The following is a 23366-nucleotide window of genomic DNA, read 5'->3' on the forward strand; positions in this document are numbered from 1 at the left end:
GGTCTCCCGTGCTCAGTTTGCACAGGGATTTGAACAGGTATCCTTTGTTCAAATGGCATAGCGGTCTGAATAGGTCTTGGGTGGGTATCCTTGAGTCTGTGGTCACAGGCTCTTCTGCTTTCTGCTGTGGACCATGGCTGGCAAAGTTAGATGTTTCTTGACTACGTGATGGCATTGGAAAAAGCAAACTCTGAGCATAACTGAATGACCTGAATGAGATAAGCACAACAAACCCAACCAAATCTACTCGCAACCCCATTCAATGGTGTCCATTGTGGATTCAATGACATTTCATTTCAAAGCAGAATCTGTGAGCTTGCTCCTGACTCCTCCCACTTGTCGTAAGTGAAATTGCTGCCCAGAGAGTTGCACAAGATTATGGGTGTGTCTCAATACTCTTTCATGGTTTTCTATCCTTGTCTCCTGTCACTCATAGAGGGTAGGTCATGAAAGGACTCTACACTTTTGAGATGCACCCTCAGTATAACTGACTTTTGCTTATAAGCTGTGTTCGAATACTCGTACTAACCGTACTATTTGTGACGTAAATTGAGTATATAGTATGCTTATTGGTCATAGTATGGATATATTTAGTATGCCAAAAGTTCCCGGATGTCGTACTAAATTTGCCAAAATACGAAGTATACGTGTACTTTTTGGACCCATAATGCTATTTTTCCGAAAATGGGCGTGGCTTCACAACATTATCATATTTGATGAAAATCGTGGAAAATATGCAGCCGAAGTCCGACAATGCATTGAAGATTGGGGCGGCAGGTTGTCTAGTGGTTAGAGTGTTGAACTAGTAACCGGAAGGTCGCAAGATCAAATCCCCAAGCTGACAAGGTAAAAATCTGTCATTCTGCGCCTGAACAAGGCAGTTATGAGGAAACGCCATCACACCCTGGGGGTTTGAAGCTTGGCCTTGATACGGGGATCTTAAACATCCACGTCAGATGATCAAGTGGCTCCAAGTGTGTGTGTGTGTGTGTGTGTGGAGATTTATGATTGTTCCCAGTGGTGCGTCAGATGGAGGGGAGTGTGAGGGACAGTGAGCAGGCCTCATCTGGAGCCTATATGAGCTGTCAACAGGCCTGCCAATCATACCTAAGGGGCGGGGAGACAGAGGGGCAGGAAGTACATGGCCCCAGTCTTTATGGTTGAATTCCAAAATCAAAACGTTTTCACTTACTGACCTCTACCCTTGTTGATTTGCTTGTAAAGAAATAGAAAAATGCTTGGATGGGCATCAAGAATGTGGCAATGTAGTAGAAATGCTGTCTAGGCTTCAGTTCAACAGGCTAACCCCCAATGACTCGGGTTTAAACACACACACACAGCCACACACGCGAACACACACACCAACTCGTCTGTGGAAATTCTGAAAAGAAACATCACATATTAATCTGCAAGGCCTATTCTTGGAAGAATACCGTAGCTACCTTTGCGTTGAAATACTGGAATACATTAACTATCTTTCCTCAGCCATTTTTTTCCAAAATACATCCCACCTGAAAAGCCTCCATTGTCAGGAACTGGCTGTTATCTCCCGATCAGCAGGCAAACAAAAGGCAGTGGAGAGAATAGAGAGTATAGCCCTGAGATGAGTCTGAGGTCGCCCCAAATGGCACCCTGATCCAGTCTGGCAGTGCACTATATAGGGAATAGGGTGCCATTTAGGATGAAGTCTGAGCCCCGGTCTGTCAGTCAGCTCCCTTGGTCCATTTCTCCATCTAACTTAGTTAACAGGCTCTAATGTGGCCTATGGGGAGCCCTAATTTGGCCCCCGAGGGCCTCCAGATAGGGTCTGGCAACCTCTACGACTCTGTTTCCAATAAGCCTGGCCCATCTGGAGCTGAAGGGGAGCGCAGGAAGAAAGGTAGCCATGACAACAACCCCCCTCACACACACACACACACACACAGTCACACACTCACACACACACACACTTGACACACGCAAACGCCCACACTCTGCTGCACCAGCAAACCAGCTGCTCATGTGTTTATTAAATGAGAGAGCGGGGATTGGGGAAAGCTGTTGACTATAGGAGGGCACTGCGCTCTTCAATTGACCCACCTTGTCTGACTTTGCACTCCAAGGGATACAGTCACCGATATGAAGTTTCAAGTTAAAGTTTTTTATTAGTTGTATGGCATACACCGTCCAACAAAACGCTTACTTGCAGGTTCCTTCTCGACAATAAGAAATAATAAAAGGCAAGAATAAGTTGTGTCTTTGATTGAGATCCTAAAATTCTCCTACAGTAAATGGGTTCTATACTTAATTCTATGTTACACCTAGTCAGATTTCACATGGACACAGATTAGCAGTAGCATTGGCACTGTCCTGTTATGAGCCTCATCAAAAAGTGTTGTCTGTGTGTGGACGATGTAAACGGGATGGAAGCCAGCACAGATGTTCTGTAACACCAACGCACTGATATAGACCAACACTAATACACACGTATAATACAACCTCGCAAAGTCAGAAATGAGGTGATTTTGCCACTGCTCCACAGTGAAACATATGGATAACGGTTATGATGCTCAATTAGGATGTGTAGGAGAAACAGAAGGAGTTATAGCCTTCTGCTTTGGGGAGAGAGAAGTGTTAAAGATTAGCAGGTTTATTGCTTGTTCATCATCATTCCGCAATGGTGATTGCAAAATGTGGAGGCTGGTTGGGACATGGTTGGATTTTGTGAGGATTTTATCACACCATCCTCTCCCAGTGACTTCCTTTACAGTCTTGGCATCTGTGATTATGTTATTTTACAATCATTAGCATGATTCACATAGCTGCTTGCTTTATGGCCACTGATGCAATGTACAATTGTCTTGTATTATGTTCCATTGGGGGCCATTATTAATTTTGGTTAGAATCTGGTGGAGAATGAGAATAGGTAGAGGCTTAAAGGTAGAGGAAGAAAACTATAGAAGAGAGGGGCGGAGATAAAGAGAGAGAAGGGAGAGACGAAGAGAGAGAGAGCGTGAGAGACAGACAGACAGAGGGAAGAAAGAGAAAGAGAAAAAGTGAACGAGAGAAAGAAAGAGAAAAGGGAGAGACTGCACAAACAATGGAGATACAGGAGGGGCAGAGCACACACACACACACACACACACACACACACACACACACACACACACACACACAAACATATCCCACCCCTGGTGATATCATATGGAATTATCCATAGAATGATCCACTGTACACTGAGTGTACAAAACAGTAGGAACACCTTCCTAATATTGAATTGTACCCCTTTTTGCCCTCAGAACAGCCTCATTTCGACGCAGACATGCAATCACAACAACAAGGCTCTCTGATTCACGAGCCATCAGACTCAATTTCCAGCAGCTTAGCAGAGAAGATGGTCTGTCTGTTCCATCACAGCTCTAATGTACTGTTATTAAAGATATGCATCTCACCACATCCCCGCAGACCACACCAGACCACACACACACGGCCACAGGCAGGCAGGCGCACACACGCACGCAGGCACGCACGCAAGCACACACACACACGTCCCACACATACACAGTAAAATAACACTGTCAGTCTCCGGCATAGCTGCTGTATCACTTAGCAAAACGGTGCAATGATGTACCATGGTGCTGACAGAGGCAGGTTGATAGTTTAGACTTGGTCTGTGTCCCAAATAGCACCATATTCCCTATGTAGTCAAAAGTACAGTAGTGCACTGTATAGCGAATCGGGTGTCATTTGGTTTGTGCCCTTGGTCTACTGTTACACATCTCAGATTCCTAAATGGTAGCCTATGTACAGTGAATTTGGAAAGTATTCAGACCCCTTCCCTTTTTAATACATTTTGTTACATTATAGCCTTATTCTAAAATAGATTCAATAGTTTTTTTCCCCTTATCAATCTACACACAACACCCCATAATGACAAAGCAAAAACAGGTTTTTAGACATTTTTGCAAATTTAGTAAAATAAATAAACTGGAATATCACATTTACATAAGTATTCAGACCCTTTACTCAGTACTTTGTTGAAGCACCTTTGGCAGCGATTACAAGCCTCGAGTCTTCTTGGGTATGACGCTACAAGCTTGGCTCCCCTGTATTTGGGGAGTTTCTCCCATTCTTCTCTACAGATCCTCTCAAGCTCTGTCAGGATAAATAGGGAGAGTCGCTGCACAGCTATTTTCAGGTCTCTCTAGAGATGTTAGATTGGGTTCAAGTCTGGGCTCTGGCTGGGTCACTCAAGGACATTCAGAGACTTCTCCCGAAGCCTGTGTGCTTAGGGTCAATGTCCTGTTGGAAGGTGAACCTTTGCCCCAGTCTGAGGTCCTTGGCTCTCTGGAGCAGGTTTTCATCAAGGATCTCTCTGTACTTTGCTCCTTTAATCTTTCCCTCAATCCTGACTAGTCTCAGAGTCCCTGCCACTGAAAAACATCGCCACAGCATGATGCTGCCACCACCATGCTTCACCGTAGGGATGGTATTGGCCAGGTGATGAGCGGTGCCTGGTTTCCTCCAGAGGTGACACTTGGCATTCAGGCCAAGAGTTCAATCTTAGTTTCATCAGACAAGAGAATCTTGTTTCTCATGGTCTGAGTTCTTTCGGTGCCTTTTGGGAAACTCCAAGCGGGCTGTCGTGTGCCTCTTACTAAGGAGTGTCTTCCGCCTGGCCACTCTTCCATAATGGCCTGATTGGTGGAGTGCTGCAGAGATGGTTGTCCTTCTGGAAGGTTCTCCCATCTCCACAGAGGAATTCTGGAGCACTGTCAGAGTGACCATCGGGTTCTTGCCCATCTCCCTGACGGAACGCCCTTCCCCTCCAATTGCTCAGGTTGGCCGGGCGGCCAGCTCTAGGAAGAATCTTGATGGTTCCAAACCTCTTCCATTTAATAATGATGGAGGCCACTGTGTTCTTGGGGACCATCAACGCTGCAGAAATGTTTTGGTACCCAGATCTGTGCCTCGACACAATCCTGTCTCGGAGCTCTACGGACAATTCCTTTGACCTCATGGCTTGGTTTTTGCTCTTGCATTATATAGACAGGTGTGTGCCTTTCCAAATCATGTCCAATCAATTGAATTTCCCACAGGTGGACTCCAATCAAGTTGTAGAAACATCTCAAGGATGATCAATGGAAACAGGATGCACCTGAGCTCAATTTCGAGTCTCATAGCAAAGGGTCTGAATACTTATGTAAATTAGGCATTTCAGTTTTCTCTAAAAACCTGTTTTTGCTTTGTCTTTATGGGGTATTGTGTGTAGATTGATGAGGGGAAAAAAATATTTAATCAATTTTAGAATAAGGCTGAAGCATAACAAAATGTGGAAAAATTACGAATGCACTGTATCTCTTTACTATAGAGACAAAACAAAGCAGGGTTGTCATGGTCAAAGTTAGTGCACTTCTATAGGGAACAGGGTGCCATTTGGGATGCAGCCTATGCCATTACGAGTGAAAGGTTTTCCATCTGAACAGGCCAAAGACCAGATGTTATATGGAGCAGCAGACTGATGTCACATTCTAAAGGTTTTCCGTGTGATGACTGACAGGTGACGCTGACTCAAGCAGTGGACAATAGCGTGGTCATACACTCCCTTGTGTGTAGAAGAGAGCTGTGGAAAATATTGTGAAAACCATACAAACCAAAACTTTTGTTGTTAAAAGGTATTGTTTTCTGAGCTGTAACCTAGTATTGACAAATGAAAATGTAAATGATTTCACATTTAAAATGTAGAATATCATGAAAAAGATCCATTATATGGGAATTGCTTTGATAATACACTATTGTGGTACTGTATATAAAAATCCCTCGCCCTGCCTCCCGAGTGGCGCAGAGGTCTAAGGCACTGCATCGCAGTGCTAGAGGCGTCACGACAGACCTGGGTTCGATCCAAGGCCTGGTCATGATCGGGAGTCCCATAGAGCAGCGCACAATTAGCCCAGCATCGTCCGGGTTAGGGGAGGCTTTACTTGGCTCATCGCGCTCTAGCGACTCCTTGTGGCGGGCCGGGCGCCTGCAGGCTGACTTCTGTAGTCAATTGAACATTGTTTCCTCCAACACATTGGTGCAGCTGGCTTCTGGGTTAAGCGGGCGGGTGTTAAGAAGCCCGGTTTGGCGGGTTATGTTTTGGAGGACGCATGACTTGACCTTCACCTCCTGAGCCCGTTGGGAAGTTGCAGCGATGAGATAAGATCGAAATTGGGAGAAAAAGGGGTAAAATACCAAAAAATCTAAAAATGAATAAATACCAAAATCCCCTGCACTCACACACACAGGTGCACGCACGCACGCACGCACGCACGCACACACATACACACACACACACACACACACATCAGAGCAAGGTTTATGCCTCCTGCTCCCCACTGAATCGTTGTCATTTGTACAGCAACTGAACTCCTTTTGTTTAATAAACAATTTGTCAGTGATGTATTGAAAACCATCTCTAATTTGATCACCCATGAAACGGGGCAGTCGGCGGATGTGCATGGGACATTTTACTTTCTTTGTGAGGGTAAACATAAATGTTATAGCCAGTGAGTGAGTGCAATGCAATATGCTGTGTGTGTGTGTGTGTATGTGTGTGTGTGTGTGTGGGTGTGTGTGTGTCTGTGTGCACACTGCCTGCATATGTGGAGAAGCGATCCTTAGGGGCTTGAAATTACATCTAAATGACATAATCAGTCAAGATGGATGGCTGTCTCCCGTCCAGAGTGTTTTGAACTCTCAGCCGATCCAACTCAATCACGTCTGGAGGGAAATGATGGAATGTCTAATGGTTTTCCTCTGTGTTGCTCTTATTCCCTCCCCTTTTCACATAACTTGATTGTTATTGTGGTTTACTGACTCTGCTTACATATCTGAAGGAGACTGACGTAACTAAAGATGGAATGTGATTTTTGTCTATAGTCTAGGGCTGCGTCTCAAATGTCACCCTGTACCCCTTTATTGTGCAGAACTTTTGTAGTGTAAAAAGTAGTGTATCCTTCTATATAGGGCAGGGATGGGCAACGTTGATGGGGGTGGGGCCCCCAAAAATATATACACATCCATACCCACACATCTAGTCAGAGCCTTTTGTGGGTGCGAAGTGAAATTTTGTTTCCCCAACCTTGTGAGTAAAACATTTTAGGGGCCCACCTCTTGACAGCGGAGAGAAAGAATTCAAGTTTTAGAGTTCATTTCCTGCAATTCTACACATTTTGCCATGGGGCGTAGAAAACATGTTGAAGTTTTAAGCAAGTTTGCTGCAAGTCTACATGGGGAGGAGTGACATTTAGAAATTGTATAACTCATTTCATGCAATTCTACTCATTTTGCCATAGGGTGGAGAGCAATGTTTGCCGTTTTTAATATGATATATGAGTGACAGTAACTAACAAAATAAATGAGGGCCCCCTGGTTGGTAATTCGACCATGATTACTACAAGTTTAGATAGCTGGTCGCTAGGCTAATTTAGCAATCCAAAAAAAAAAAATGACTGACAGAAGATCTCTTTCCCAAGAGTAATACTACATAGCTGTGGAGTGAACAGTTAAGAGCTGTAGTCTGAATTTGAAGGGAGCATACAGTAATAATCAACAAGGTGCTTCATTTGCAACCATTGCAGAGACGTCAAGAAAAAAGAAATAATCAAGGTATCTCTGTCATACTCTTTTCAAATCATAAAATGATCGGTTGAGAAACCTTGCAAATGCTATAACCATGGTTTTTTGGCTTCCGTCAAACAAACCTTTCAAGCGTGAATTGTTTGTGTCCCCTCCCGACGCTGTGACATCATCAGAACCGCTGGTACAGTGCCACATCCGCTTCTCCCATAGGAGCCTCATCATTACCCACAATTCCAGGGTTGGCGAAGAGGAGACGCTCTGCCTGGCGAAGCCGCCGCTGCTGCCTTCCTCGCTCTGTGCCACGCTGTCTGTCACACGGGAGACCAAGACAAACAACAAACAACTTTAAAAATAGACATCTGTGGTAGGAAAAACAAATCTACGTGTCAATGGGTGATATTTGAGATGATATTGAGTGTGGTTGGTACATTTCCTCTGATCTTTTGATTAACCTGGAAACAGGATGAAACCCTAACGCAAAGCAGAGCTACTTTCCCAGTAGATTGTTGTAAATATTTTTTGTTTCCTTATGATCCAGGCTAACCTACCTGGGCCAGTCCAAGACTCTTGTCACACTACTGTGACGACCCAAATCATTTTTGTTTTTCATATTGTCCTTCCTAGAACTTTCCAGTTGCTATGGTGGATATGTAACCAGGCCACCCCAGCTCGGCTTGGTTCGATGGTGTAACATACTGTATATGACCGGCTTTGAGCTGTATGCATAGCTTTCCTAGTCTCACAAGGCCAGACACACGTTCAAGTTTAATTCTAGTTCCATGTAAGTACAAGCACATACATCAGGGAATGAATTCAAGACTATAACCTAATCCAGGCTTGTCGACCAACCCTACAGGATGTGTAATAACCACAAGTTACCTTAGGTATTGCCTATTCTCCGTCCACTGTCTGTGATCTCCACTGCCACATAGTGTTTGTGTGTATCTCAAAGCCTTCTCAAAGCCCCCACAAGCATAACAGTCAAAAGGTTGCCCTCCTCTCCTGCAACACAACAGCCATTAGAATGCAAACACCCACACCACAACGATCAGTGAAAACACGACAGAAACAAATGACTCTGAGAGAAGCACCCACGGCAGAAAAATCATTCATTCCTAATGTCAGCCCCGACCTTGACAATGACAAACAGAGAAAGGACTCAGAGGAGGAAAATCATTTCAGAAACCCTCCAGGTGACATTTGAGAGATATTTACCTTGTAAAGATCTTGACATTTCACTGTGGCTGTCTAATAATATCCTGTATATGAATAACAGTTTGTGTGGAGTGTCTCGAGGTCCGAGGTAGCTGTTGTTGGACACCTCAAAGGGGTTTACCGTGTGTGTGTGTGTGTGTGTGTGTGTGTGTGTGTGTGTGTGTGTGTGTGTGTGTGTGTGTGTGTGTGTGTGTCTACCTACGGTCAGACTCAATGGACTGAGCTATTGACATGATGATTTAAATGCTTCTCTTATAAGTCAGTAACAAAGAACTATACTGTCATATTTGACGATGAATAGGGCATAATGCTCATTAAATCAATGTGTGGCTTTACATACTTTAGTTAACTTTATTCTACTTTCAGAGATGTAATGAAATTGTTTAGATAAATAAATAAAAACTTTACTGCAGTCAATGAAGGTTGCACGGTTTTCTAAAATTGCCGCTATTGATCACTGGTTGTCATTCATTTTAACTCCATTTTAATAGATTTTTTAAAAGAGGATGGAGGAGACCACTGCCAGCGTTTCTTTGTTGGAGAAGATGTCTTATTGTTCGTTGACTGTACTGCTGGGGGTAAAATGAAGAGGCTTGTTGGAAAAAAAGGCTTGCAGAAAACCCAGATAAATCATCCAAAAAAACTATTAAATATGTGTTTGCATCGATTCACTAAGTGGATCCAACTGAGACAGAAATGTTGTGAGTTTGAGTGAAAAGTTCAGCATCTTCAGTGAGTTTTCTGTGTAAGTGGTGATGCATTCAAAGATTTTCAAATGTAGTCTGCCAACCAGGCTGTAGAAGAAAAATAAAGGAATATAGCTAGTGTTTTTAGTTGACCAGCAGTGCACTTTCCACCGATATAGAAACAGAATGTTATTCTATTTTTATGCTTTCACCATCTTCGAACAGCTCTATTCCCTTCTCCTTATTTGCTCACATACAGTACAGGCTCACCAACACTCCAGTCTTAGTCTGCATCCCAAATGGCACCATATTCCCTTCCCATAGGGCTCTGGTCAAAAGTAGTGCACTGTATAGGGCATAGGGTGCCATTTGGGATGCAGCCTTAGCCTCTAGGAATGGTATCAGAGAGGTGTATTATGGTCTGGCTGTTGCCATGGCTATTGCCTGGCGCCGTGATGCACAGGTTATTGATGTGTTGTAATGATGGCCACACTCCCTCCCCCACACTTCCTCAGCCCTCCTCTCCCTCCTTCCCCACACACAAATGCCCCTTTATGGAGGATAATCCAATGACAGACAATTTAGCTGGAGGGATTTACATTATTTTATTCTTTATTTATACATCGCTTCTGTTTTTACTTCCCCCACTCGCTCTATCTTTCCATTACTTTTCCCTTCTCTTCTTCTCCTCCCTTCATCCCCCACCAACCACCACCCCCTTATCCTTTCTAGATCAAGCTGACCAAGAGAAAAAAAAGCCAGTGTCACAGTGTCACATTTCAGCTGTGGAGGAAAGAGGGTGAGGTGGGCTTTAGGGTCACAAAGTCTCTCTCTTTCTCACACACACATTCTCTCTCACACACATTCTCTCTCTCTCACACACATTCTCACTCTGTCTCTCTCTCTCCCCCCTTTGTGATTAGTCTTGGCGGGTGTATAATCAGAGACGGCAGTAATGTATACAGTAATCAGAGACGGCAGTAATGTATACAGTAATCAGTGAAGAGCAGTAATGTATACAGTAATCAGAGACGACAGTAATGTATACAGTAATCAGTGAAGACAGTAATGTATACAGTAATCAGTGAAGACAGTAATGTATACAGTAATCAGAGACGGCAGTAATGTATACAGTAATCAGTGAAGACAGTAATGTATACAGTAATCAGAGACGGCAGTAATGTATACAGTAATCAGTGAAGACAGTAATGTAGACAGTAATCAGAGAAGACAGTAATGTATGCAGTAATCTGAGACGGCAGTAATGTATACAGTAATCAGTGAAGACAGTAATGTATACAGTAATCAGTGAAGACAGTAATGTATACAGTAATCAGTGAAGACAGTAATGTATACAGTAATCAGAGACGGCAGTAATGTATACAGTAATCAGTGAAGACAGTAATGTATACAGTAATCAGAGACGGCAGTAATGTATACAGTAATCAGTGAAGACAGTAATGTATACAGTAATCAGAGAAGACAGTAATGTATACAGTAATCAGAGACGGCAGTAATGTATACAGTAATCAGTGAAGACAGTAATGTATACAGTAATCAGAGACGGCAGTAATGTATACAGTAATCAGAGACGGCAGTAATGTATACAGTAATCAGAGACGGCAGTAATGTAGACAGTAATCAGTGAAAGCAGTAATGTATTCAGTAATCAGAGATGGCAGTAATGTAGACAGTAATCAGAGACGGCAGTAATGTATACAGTAATCAGTGAAGGCAGTAATGTATACAGTAATCAGTGAAGACAGTAATGTATACAGTAATCAGTGAAGACAGTAATGTATACAGTAATCAGTGAAGACAGTAATGTATACAGTAATCAGTGAAGGCAGTAATGTATACAGTAATCAGAGACGACAGTAATGTATACAGTAATCAGAGAAGACAGTAATGTAGACAGTAATCAGAGACGACAGTAATGTATACAGTAATCAGTGAAGACAGTAATGTATACAGTAATCAGTGAAGACAGTAATGTAGACAGTAGTAAGAGACGACAGTAATGTATACAGTAATCAGTGAAGACAGTAATGTATACAGTAATCAGTGAAGACAGTAATGTAGACAGTAGTAAGAGACGACAGTAATGTATACAGTAATCAGTGAAGACAGTAATGTATACAGTAATCAGTGAAGACAGTAATGTATACAGTAATCAGAGACGACAGTAATGTATACAGTAATCAGTGAAGACAGTAATGTAGACAGTAGTAAGAGACGACAGTAATGTATACAGTAATCAGTGAAGACAGTAATGTATACAGTAATCAGTGAAGACAGTAATGTAGACAGTAGTAAGAGACGACAGTAATGTATACAGTAATCAGTGAAGACAGTAATGTATACAGTAATCAGTGAAGACAGTAATGTATACAGTAATCAGAGACGACAGTAATGTATACAGTAATCAGTGAAGACAGTAATGTATACAGTAATCAGAGACGGCAGTAATGTATACAGTAGCAAGAGACGGCAGTAATGTATACAGTAATCAGTGAAGACAGTAATGTATACAGTAATCAGTGAAGGCAGTAATGTATACAGTAATCAGTGAAGACAGTAATGTATACAGTAATCAGCGAAGACAGTAATGTATACAGTAATCAGAGACGGCAGTAATGTATACAGTAGTAAGAGACGGCAGTAATGTAGACAGTAATCAGTGAAAGCAGTAATGTATACAGTAATCAGAGACGGCAGTAATGTGGACAGATATCAGAGACGGCAGTAATGTATACAGTAATCAGAGAAGGCAGTAATGTATACAGTAATCAGTGAAGGCAGTAATGTATACAGTAATCAGAGACGGCAGTAATGTATACAGTAATCAGTGAAGACAGTAATGTATACAGTAATCAGTGAAAGCAGTAATGTATACAGTAGTAAGAGACGACAGTAATGTATACAGTAATCAGAGACGGCAGTAATGTAGACAGTAATCAGAGACGACAGTAATGTATACAGTAATCAGTGAAGACAGTAATGTATACAGTAATCAGAGAAGACAGTAATGTAGACAGTAGTAAGAGACGACAGTAATGTATACAGTAGTCAGTGAAGACAGTAATGTATACAGTAATCAGTGAAGACAGTAATGTAGACAGTAGTAAGAGACGACAGTAATGTATACAGTAATCAGTGAAGACAGTAATGTATACAGTAATCAGTGAAGACAGTAATGTAGACAGTAGTAAGTGACGACAGTAATGTATACAGTAATCAGTGAAGACAGTAATGTATACAGTAATCAGTGAAGACAGTAATGTCTACAGTAATCAGAGACGACAGTAATGTATACAGTAGCAAGAGACGGCAGTAATGTATACAGTAATCAGAGACGGCAGTAATGTAGACAGTAATCAGTGAAGACAGTAATGTATACAGTAATCAGTGAAGGCAGTAATGTATACAGTAATCAGTGAAGACAGTAATGTATACAGTAATCAGTGAAGACAGTAATGTATACAGTAATCAGAGACGACAGTAATGTATACAGTAATCAGTGAAGACAGTAATGTATACAGTAATCAGAGACGGCAGTAATGTGGACAGATATCAGAGACGGCAGTAATGTATACAGTAATCAGAGAAGGCAGTAATGTATACAGTAATCAGTGAAGGCAGTAATGTATACAGTAATCAGAGACGGCAGTAATGTATACAGTAATCAGTGAAGACAGTAATGTATACAGTAATCAGTGAAAGCAGTAATGTATACAGTAGTAAGAGACGACAGTAATGTATACAGTAATCAGAGACGGCAGTAATGTAGACAGTAATCAGAGACGACAGTAATGTATACAGTAATCAGTGAAGACAGTAATGTATACAGTAATCAGAGAAGACAGTAATGTAGACAGTAGTAAGAGACGACAGTAATGTATACAGTAGTCAGTGAAGACAGTAATGTATACAGTAATCAGTGAAGACAGTAATGTAGACAGTAGTAAGAGACGACAGTAATGTATACAGTAATCAGTGAAGACAGTAATGTATACAGTAATCAGTGAAGACAGTAATGTAGACAGTAGTAAGTGACGACAGTAATGTATACAGTAATCAGTGAAGACAGTAATGTATACAGTAATCAGTGAAGACAGTAATGTCTACAGTAATCAGAGACGACAGTAATGTATACAGTAGCAAGAGACGGCAGTAATGTATACAGTAATCAGAGACGGCAGTAATGTAGACAGTAATCAGTGAAGACAGTAATGTATACAGTAATCAGTGAAGGCAGTAATGTATACAGTAATCAGTGAAGACAGTAATGTATACAGTAATCAGCGAAGACAGTAATGTATACAGTAATCAGAGACGGCAGTAATGTATACAGTAGTAAGAGATGGCAGTAATGTAGACAGTAATCAGTGAAAGCAGTAATGTATACAGTAATCAGAGACGGCAGTAATGTAGACAGAAATCAGAGACGGCAGTAATGTATACAGTAATCGGTGAAGGCAGTAATGTATACAGTAATCAGTGAAGGCAGTAATGTATACAGTAATCAGAGACGGCAGTAATGTATACAGTAATCAGTGAAGGCAGTAATGTATACAGTAATCAGTGAAGACAGTAATGTAGACAGTAATCAGTGTAGACAGTAATGTAGACAGTAATCAGAGACGACAGTAATGTATACAGTAATCAGAGATGGCAGTAATGTATACAGTAATCAGAGACGGCAGTAATGTATACAGTAATCAGAGATGGCAGTAATGTATACAGTAATCAGAGACGGCAGTAATGTATACAGTAGTAAGAGACGGCAGTAATGTAGACAGTAATCAGTGAAAGCAGTAATGTATACAGTAATCAGAGACGGCAGTAATGTAGACAGAAATCAGAGACGGCAGTAATGTATACAGTAATCGGTGAAGGCAGTAATGTATACAGTAATCAGTGAAGGCAGTAATGTATACAGTAATCAGAGACGGCAGTAATGTATACAGTAATCAGTGAAGGCAGTAATGTATACAGTAATCAGTGAAGACAGTAATGTAGACAGTAATCAGTGTAGACAGTAATGTAGACAGTAATCAGAGACGACAGTAATGTATACAGTAATCAGAGATGGCAGTAATGTATACAGTAATCAGAGACGGCAGTAATGTATACAGTAATCAGTGAAGACAGTAATGTATACAGTAATCAGTGAAGACAGTAATGTATACAGTAATCAGTGAAGGCAGTAATGTATACAGTAATCAGAGAAGACAGTAATGTATACAGTAATCAGTGAAGACAGTAATGTAGACAGTAATCAGTGAAGACAGTAATGTATACAGTAATCAGAGACGGCAGTAATGTATACACAGTGAAGACAGTAATGTATACAGTAATCAGAGACGGCAGTAATGTATACAGTAGTAAGAGACGGCAGTAATGTATACAGTAATCAGAGACGGCAGTAATGTAGACAGTAATCAGTGAAGACAGTAATGTATACAGTAATCAGTGAAGGCAGTAATTTATACAGTAATCAGAGACGGCAGTAATGTATACAGTAATCAGAGACGGCAGTAATGTATACAGTAATCAGAGACGGCAGTAATGTATATAGTAATCAGAGACGGCAGTAATGTATACAGTAATCAGTGAAGGCACTAATGTATACAGTAATCAGTGAAGACAGTAATGTAGACAGTAATCAGTGTAGACAGTAATGTAGACAGTAATCAGAGACGACAGTAATGTATACAGTAATCAGAGATGGCAGTAATGTATACAGTAATCAGAGACGGCAGTAATGTATACAGTAATCAGTGAAGACAGTAATGTTTACAGTAATCAGTGAAGGCAGTAATGTATACAGTAATCAGTGAAGACAGTAATGTAGACAGTAATCAGAGACGACAGTAATGTATACAGTAATCAGTGAAGACAGTAATGTATACAGTAATCAGAGACGGCAGTAATGTATACAGTAATCAGAGATGGCAGTAATGTATACAGTAATCAGAGACGGCAGTAATGTAGACAGTAATCAGAGACGGCAGTAATGTATACAGTAATCAGTGAAGACAGTAATGTATACAGTAATCAGTGAAGACAGTAATGTACACAGTAATCAGTGAAGGCAGTAATGTATACAGTAATCAGAGAAGGCAGTAATGTATACAGTAATCAGTGAAGGCAGTAATGTATACAGTAATCAGTGAAGACAGTAATGTAGACAGTAATCAGTGTAGACAGTAATGTATACAGTAATCAGAGACGACAGTAATGTAGACAGTAATCAGAGACAACAGTAATGTATACAGTAATCAGTGAAGACAGTAATGTATACAGTAATCAGAGACGGCAGTAATGTATACAGTAATCAGAGACGGCAGTAATGTATACAGTAATCAGAGACGGCAGTAATGTAGACAGTAATCAGTGAAAGCAGTAATGTATTCAGTAATCAGAGATGGCAGTTATGTAGACAGTAATCAGAGACGGCAGTAATGTATACAGTAATCAGTGAAGGCAGTAATGTATACAGTAATCAGTGAAGACAGTAATGTAGACAGTAATCAGTGTAGACAGTAATGTAGACAGTAATCAGAGACGACAGTAATGTATACAGTAATCAGTGAAGACAGTAATGTATACAGTAATCAGTGAAGACAGTAATGTATACAGTAATCAGAGACGGCAGTAATGTATACAGTAATCAAGAGACGGCAGTAATGTATACAGTAATCAGAGACGGCAGTAATGTAGACAGTAATCAGTGAAGACAGTAATGTATACAGTAATCAGTGAAGACAGTAATGTATACAGTAATCAGTGAAGACAGTAATGTATACAGTAATCAGTGAAGACAGTAATGTATACAGTAATCAGTGAAGACAGTAATGTAGACAGTAATCAGTGAAGACAGTAATGTATACAGTAATCAGAGACGGCAGTAATGTATACACAGTGAAGACAGTAATGTATACAGTAATCAGAGACGGCAGTAATGTATACAGTAGTAAGAGACGGCAGTAATGTATACAGTAATCAGAGACGGCAGTAATGTAGACAGTAATCAGTGAAGACAGTAATGTATACAGTAATCAGTGAAGGCAGTAATGTATACAGTAATCAGAGACGGCAGTAATGTATACAGTAATCAGAGACGGCAGTAATGTATACAGTAATCAGAGACGGCAGTAATGTATATAGTAATCAGAGACGGCAGTAATGTATACAGTAATCAGTGAAGGCACTAATGTATACAGTAATCAGTGAAGACAGTAATGTAGACAGTAATCAGTGTAGACAGTAATGTAGACAGTAATCAGAGACGACAGTAATGTATACAGTAATCAGAGATGGCAGTAATGTATACAGTAATCAGAGACGGCAGTAATGTATACAGTAATCAGTGAAGACAGTAATGTTTACAGTAATCAGTGAAGGCAGTAATGTATACAGTAATCAGTGAAGACAGTAATGTAGACAGTAATCAGAGACGACAGTAATGTATACAGTAATCAGTGAAGACAGTAATGTATACAGTAATCAGAGACGGCAGTAATGTATACAGTAATCAGAGATGGCAGTAATGTATACAGTAATCAGAGACGGCAGTAATGTAGACAGTAATCAGAGACGGCAGTAATGTATACAGTAATCAGTGAAGACAGTAATGTATACAGTAATCAGTGAAGACAGTAATGTACACAGTAATCAGTGAAGGCAGTAATGTATACAGTAATCAGAGAAGGCAGTAATGTATACAGTAATCAGTGAAGGCAGTAATGTATACAGTAATCAGTGAAGACAGTAATGTAGACAGTAATCAGTGTAGACAGTAATGTATACAGTAATCAGAGACGACAGTAATGTAGACAGTAATCAGAGACAACAGTAATGTATACAGTAATCAGTGAAGACAGTAATGTATACAGTAATCAGAGACGGCAGTAATGTATACAGTAATCAGAGACGGCAGTAATGTATACAGTAATCAGAGACGGCAGTAATGTAGACAGTAATCAGTGAAAGCAGTAATGTATTCAGTAATCAGAGATGGCAGTAATGTAGACAGTAATCAGAGACGGCAGTAATGTATACAGTAATCAGTGAAGGCAGTAATGTATACAGTAATCAGTGAAGACAGTAATGTAGACAGTAATCAGTGTAGACAGTAATGTAGACAGTAATCAGAGACGACAGTAATGTATACAGTAATCAGTGAAGACAGTAATGTATACAGTAATCAGTGAAGACAGTAATGTATACAGTAATCAGAGACGGCAGTAATGTATACAGTAGCAAGAGACGGCAGTAATGTATACAGTAATCAGAGACGGCAGTAATGTAGACAGTAATCAGTGAAGACAGTAATGTATACAGTAATCAGTGAAGGCAGTAATGTATACAGTAATCAGTGAAGACAGTAATGTATACAGTAATCAGTGAAGACAGTAATGTATACAGTAATCAGAGACGGCAGTAATGTAGACAGTAATCAGTGAAGACAGTAATGTAGACAGTAATCGGTGAAGACAGTAATGTATACAGTAATCAGAGACGGCAGTAATGTATACAGTAATAAGAGATGGCAGTAATGTTTACAGTAATCAGAGACGGCAGTAATGTAGACAGTAATCAGTGAAGACAGTAATGTAGACAGTAATCAGTGAAGACAGTAATGTATACAGTAATCAGTGAAGGCAGTAATGTATACAGTAATCAGAGACGGCAGTAATGTATACAGTAATCAGAGACGGCAGTAATGTATACAGTAATCAGAGACGGCTGTAATTTAGACAGTAATCAGTGAAAGCAGTAATGTATACAGTAATCAGAGACGGCAGTAATGTAGACAGTAATCAGAGACGGCAGTAATGTATACAGTAATCAGTGAAGGCAGTAATGTATACAGTAATCAGTGAAGACAGTAATGTATACAGTAATCAGAGACGGCAGTAATGTATACAGTAATCAGAGACGGCAGTAATGTAGACAGTAATCAGTGAAGGCAGTAATGTATACAGTAATCAGTGAAGACAGTAATGTAGACAGTAATCAGTGTAGACAGTAATGTAGACAGTAATCAGAGACGGCAGTAATGTATACAGTAATCAGAGAAGGCAGTAATGTATACAGTAATCAGAGACGGCAGTAATGTATACAGTAATCAGAGATGGCAGTAATGTATACAGTAATCAGAGACGGCAGTAATGTATACAGTAGTAAGAGACGGCAGTAATGTAGACAGTAATCAGTGAAAGCAGTAATGTATACAGTAATCAGAGACGGCAGTAATGTAGACAGAAATCAGAGACGGCAGTAATGTATACAGTAATCGGTGAAGGCAGTAATGTATACAGTAATCAGTGAAGGCAGTAATGTATACAGTAATCAGAGACGGCAGTAATGTATACAGTAATCAGTGAAGGCAGTAATGTATACAGTAATCAGTGAAGACAGTAATGTAGACAGTAATCAGTGTAGACAGTAATGTAGACAGTAATCAGAGACGACAGTAATGTATACAGTAATCAGAGATGGCAGTAATGTATACAGTAATCAGAGACGGCAGTAATGTAGACAGTAATCAGTGAAGACAGTAATGTATACAGTAATCAGTGAAGACAGTAATGTATACAGTAATCAGTGAAGACAGTAATGTATACAGTAATCAGAGAAGACAGTAATGTATACAGTAATCAGAGACGACAGTAATGTATACAGTAATCAGTGAAGACAGTAATGTATACAGTAATCAGAGACGGCAGTAATGTATACACAGTGAAGACAGTAATGTATACAGTAATCAGAGACGGCAGTAATGTATACAGTAGTAAGAGACGGCAGTAATGTATACAGTAATCAGAGACGGCAGTAATGTAGACAGTAATCAGTGAAGACAGTAATGTATACAGTAATCAGTGAAGGCAGTAATTTATACAGTAATCAGAGACGGCAGTAATGTATACAGTAATCAGAGACGGCAGTAATGTATACAGTAATCAGAGACGGCAGTAATGTATATAGTAATCAGAGACGGCAGTAATGTATACAGTAATCAGTGAAGGCACTAATGTATACAGTAATCAGTGAAGACAGTAATGTAGACAGTAATCAGTGTAGACAGTAATGTAGACAGTAATCAGAGACGACAGTAATGTATACAGTAATCAGAGATGGCAGTAATGTATACAGTAATCAGAGACGGCAGTAATGTATACAGTAATCAGTGAAGACAGTAATGTTTACAGTAATCAGTGAAGGCAGTAATGTATACAGTAATCAGTGAAGACAGTAATGTAGACAGTAATCAGAGACGACAGTAATGTATACAGTAATCAGTGAAGACAGTAATGTATACAGTAATCAGAGACGGCAGTAATGTATACAGTAATCAGAGACGGCAGTAATGTATACAGTAATCAGAGACGGCAGTAATGTAGACAGTAATCAGAGACGGCAGTAATGTATACAGTAATCAGTGAAGACAGTAATGTATACAGTAATCAGTGAAGACAGTAATGTACACAGTAATCAGTGAAGGCAGTAATGTATACAGTAATCAGAGAAGGCAGTAATGTATACAGTAATCAGTGAAGGCAGTAATGTATACAGTAATCAGTGAAGACAGTAATGTAGACAGTAATCAGTGTAGACAGTAATGTATACAGTAATCAGAGACGACAGTAATGTAGACAGTAATCAGAGACAACAGTAATGTATACAGTAATCAGTGAAGACAGTAATGTATACAGTAATCAGAGACGGCAGTAATGTATACAGTAATCAGAGACGGCAGTAATGTATACAGTAATCAGAGACGGCAGTAATGTAGACAGTAATCAGTGAAAGCAGTAATGTATTCAGTAATCAGAGATGGCAGTTATGTAGACAGTAATCAGAGACGGCAGTAATGTATACAGTAATCAGTGAAGGCAGTAATGTATACAGTAATCAGTGAAGACAGTAATGTAGACAGTAATCAGTGTAGACAGTAATGTAGACAGTAATCAGAGACGACAGTAATGTATACAGTAATCAGTGAAGACAGTAATGTATACAGTAATCAGTGAAGACAGTAATGTATACAGTAATCAGAGACGGCAGTAATGTATACAGTAGCAAGAGACGGCAGTAATGTATACAGTAATCAGAGACGGCAGTAATGTAGACAGTAATCAGTGAAGACAGTAATGTATACAGTAATCAGTGAAGGCAGTAATGTATACAGTAATCAGTGAAGACAGTAATGTATACAGTAATCAGTGAAGACAGTAATGTATACAGTAATCAGTGAAGACAGTAATGTAGACAGTAATCAGTGAAGACAGTAATGTAGACAGTAATCGGTGAAGACAGTAATGTATACAGTAATCAGAGACGGCAGTAATGTATACAGTAATAAGAGATGGCAGTAATGTTTACAGTAATCAGAGACGGCAGTAATGTAGACAGTAATCAGTGAAGACAGTAATGTAGACAGTAATCAGTGAAGACAGTAATGTATACAGTAATCAGTGAAGGCAGTAATGTATACAGTAATCAGAGACGGCAGTAATGTATACAGTAATCAGAGACGGCAGTAATGTATACAGTAATCAGAGACGGCTGTAATTTAGACAGTAATCAGTGAAAGCAGTAATGTATACAGTAATCAGAGACGGCAGTAATGTAGACAGTAATCAGAGACGGCAGTAATGTATACAGTAATCAGTGAAGGCAGTAATGTATACAGTAATCAGTGAAGACAGTAATGTATATAGTAATCAGAGACGGCAGTAATGTATACAGTAATCAGTGAAGGCAGTAATGTATACAGTAATCAGTGAAGACAGTAATGTAGACAGTAATCAGTGTAGACAGTAATGTAGACAGTAATCAGAGACGACAGTAATGTAGACAGTAATCAGTGAAGACAGTAATGTATACAGTAATCAGTGAAGACAGTAATGTTTACAGTAATCAGAGACGGCAGTAATGTATACAGTAATCAGAGACGGCAGTAATGTATACAGTAATCAGAGACGGCAGTAATGTATATAGTAATCAGAGACGGCAGTAATGTATACAGTAATCAGTGAAGGCACTAATGTATACAGTAATCAGTGAAGACAGTAATGTAGACAGTAATCAGTGTAGACAGTAATGTAGACAGTAATCAGAGACGACAGTAATGTATACAGTAATCAGAGATGGCAGTAATGTATACAGTAATCAGAGACGGCAGTAATGTATACAGTAATCAGTGAAGACAGTAATGTTTACAGTAATCAGTGAAGGCAGTAATGTATACAGTAATCAGTGAAGACAGTAATGTAGACAGTAATCAGAGACGACAGTAATGTATACAGTAATCAGTGAAGACAGTAATGTATACAGTAATCAGAGACGGCAGTAATGTATACAGTAATCAGAGATGGCAGTAATGTATACAGTAATCAGAGACGGCAGTAATGTAGACAGTAATCAGAGACGGCAGTAATGTATACAGTAATCAGTGAAGACAGTAATGTATACAGTAATCAGTGAAGACAGTAATGTACACAGTAATCAGTGAAGGCAGTAATGTATACAGTAATCAGAGAAGGCAGTAATGTATACAGTAATCAGTGAAGGCAGTAATGTATACAGTAATCAGTGAAGACAGTAATGTAGACAGTAATCAGTGTAGACAGTAATGTATACAGTAATCAGAGACGACAGTAATGTAGACAGTAATCAGTGAAGACAGTAATGTATACAGTAATCAGTGAAGACAGTAATGTTTACAGTAATCAGTGAAGGCAGTAATGTATACAGTAATCAGTGAAGACAGTAATGTAGACAGTAATCAGAGACAACAGTAATGTATACAGTAATCAGTGAAGACAGTAATGTATACAGTAATCAGAGACGGCAGTAATGTATACAGTAATCAGAGACGGCAGTAATGTATACAGTAATCAGAGACGGCAGTAATGTAGACAGTAATCAGTGAAAGCAGTAATGTATTCAGTAATCAGAGATGGCAGTAATGTAGACAGTAATCAGAGACGGCAGTAATGTATACAGTAATCAGTGAAGGCAGTAATGTATACAGTAATCAGTGAAGACAGTAATGTAGACAGTAATCAGTGTAGACAGTAATGTAGACAGTAATCAGAGACGACAGTAATGTATACAGTAATCAGTGAAGACAGTAATGTATACAGTAATCAGTGAAGACAGTAATGTATACAGTAATCAGAGACGGCAGTAATGTATACAGTAGCAAGAGACGGCAGTAATGTATACAGTAATCAGAGACGGCAGTAATGTAGACAGTAATCAGTGAAGACAGTAATGTATACAGTAATCAGTGAAGGCAGTAATGTATACAGTAATCAGTGAAGACAGTAATGTATACAGTAATCAGTGAAGACAGTAATGTATACAGTAATCAGAGACGGCAGTAATGTATACAGTAATCAGAGACGGCTGTAATTTAGACAGTAATCAGTGAAAGCAGTAATGTATACAGTAATCAGAGACGGCAGTAATGTAGACAGTAATCAGAGACGGCAGTAATGTATACAGTAATCAGTGAAGGCAGTAATGTATACAGTAATCAGTGAAGACAGTAATGTATATAGTAATCAGAGACGGCAGTAATGTATACAGTAATCAGTGAAGGCAGTAATGTATACAGTAATCAGTGAAGACAGTAATGTAGACAGTAATCAGTGTAGACAGTAATGTAGACAGTAATCAGAGACGACAGTAATGTAGACAGTAATCAGTGAAGACAGTAATGTATACAGTAATCAGTGAAGACAGTAATGTTTACAGTAATCAGTGAAGGCAGTAATGTATACAGTAATCAGTGAAGACAGTAATGTATACAGTAATCAGAGACGGCAGTAATGTATACAGTAA

This window comes from Salmo salar, chromosome 17 (assembly GCF_965601325.2).
Source record: "Salmo salar chromosome 17, fSalSal1, whole genome shotgun sequence".
In the NCBI taxonomy this organism is placed as follows: domain Eukaryota; kingdom Metazoa; phylum Chordata; class Actinopteri; order Salmoniformes; family Salmonidae; genus Salmo; species Salmo salar.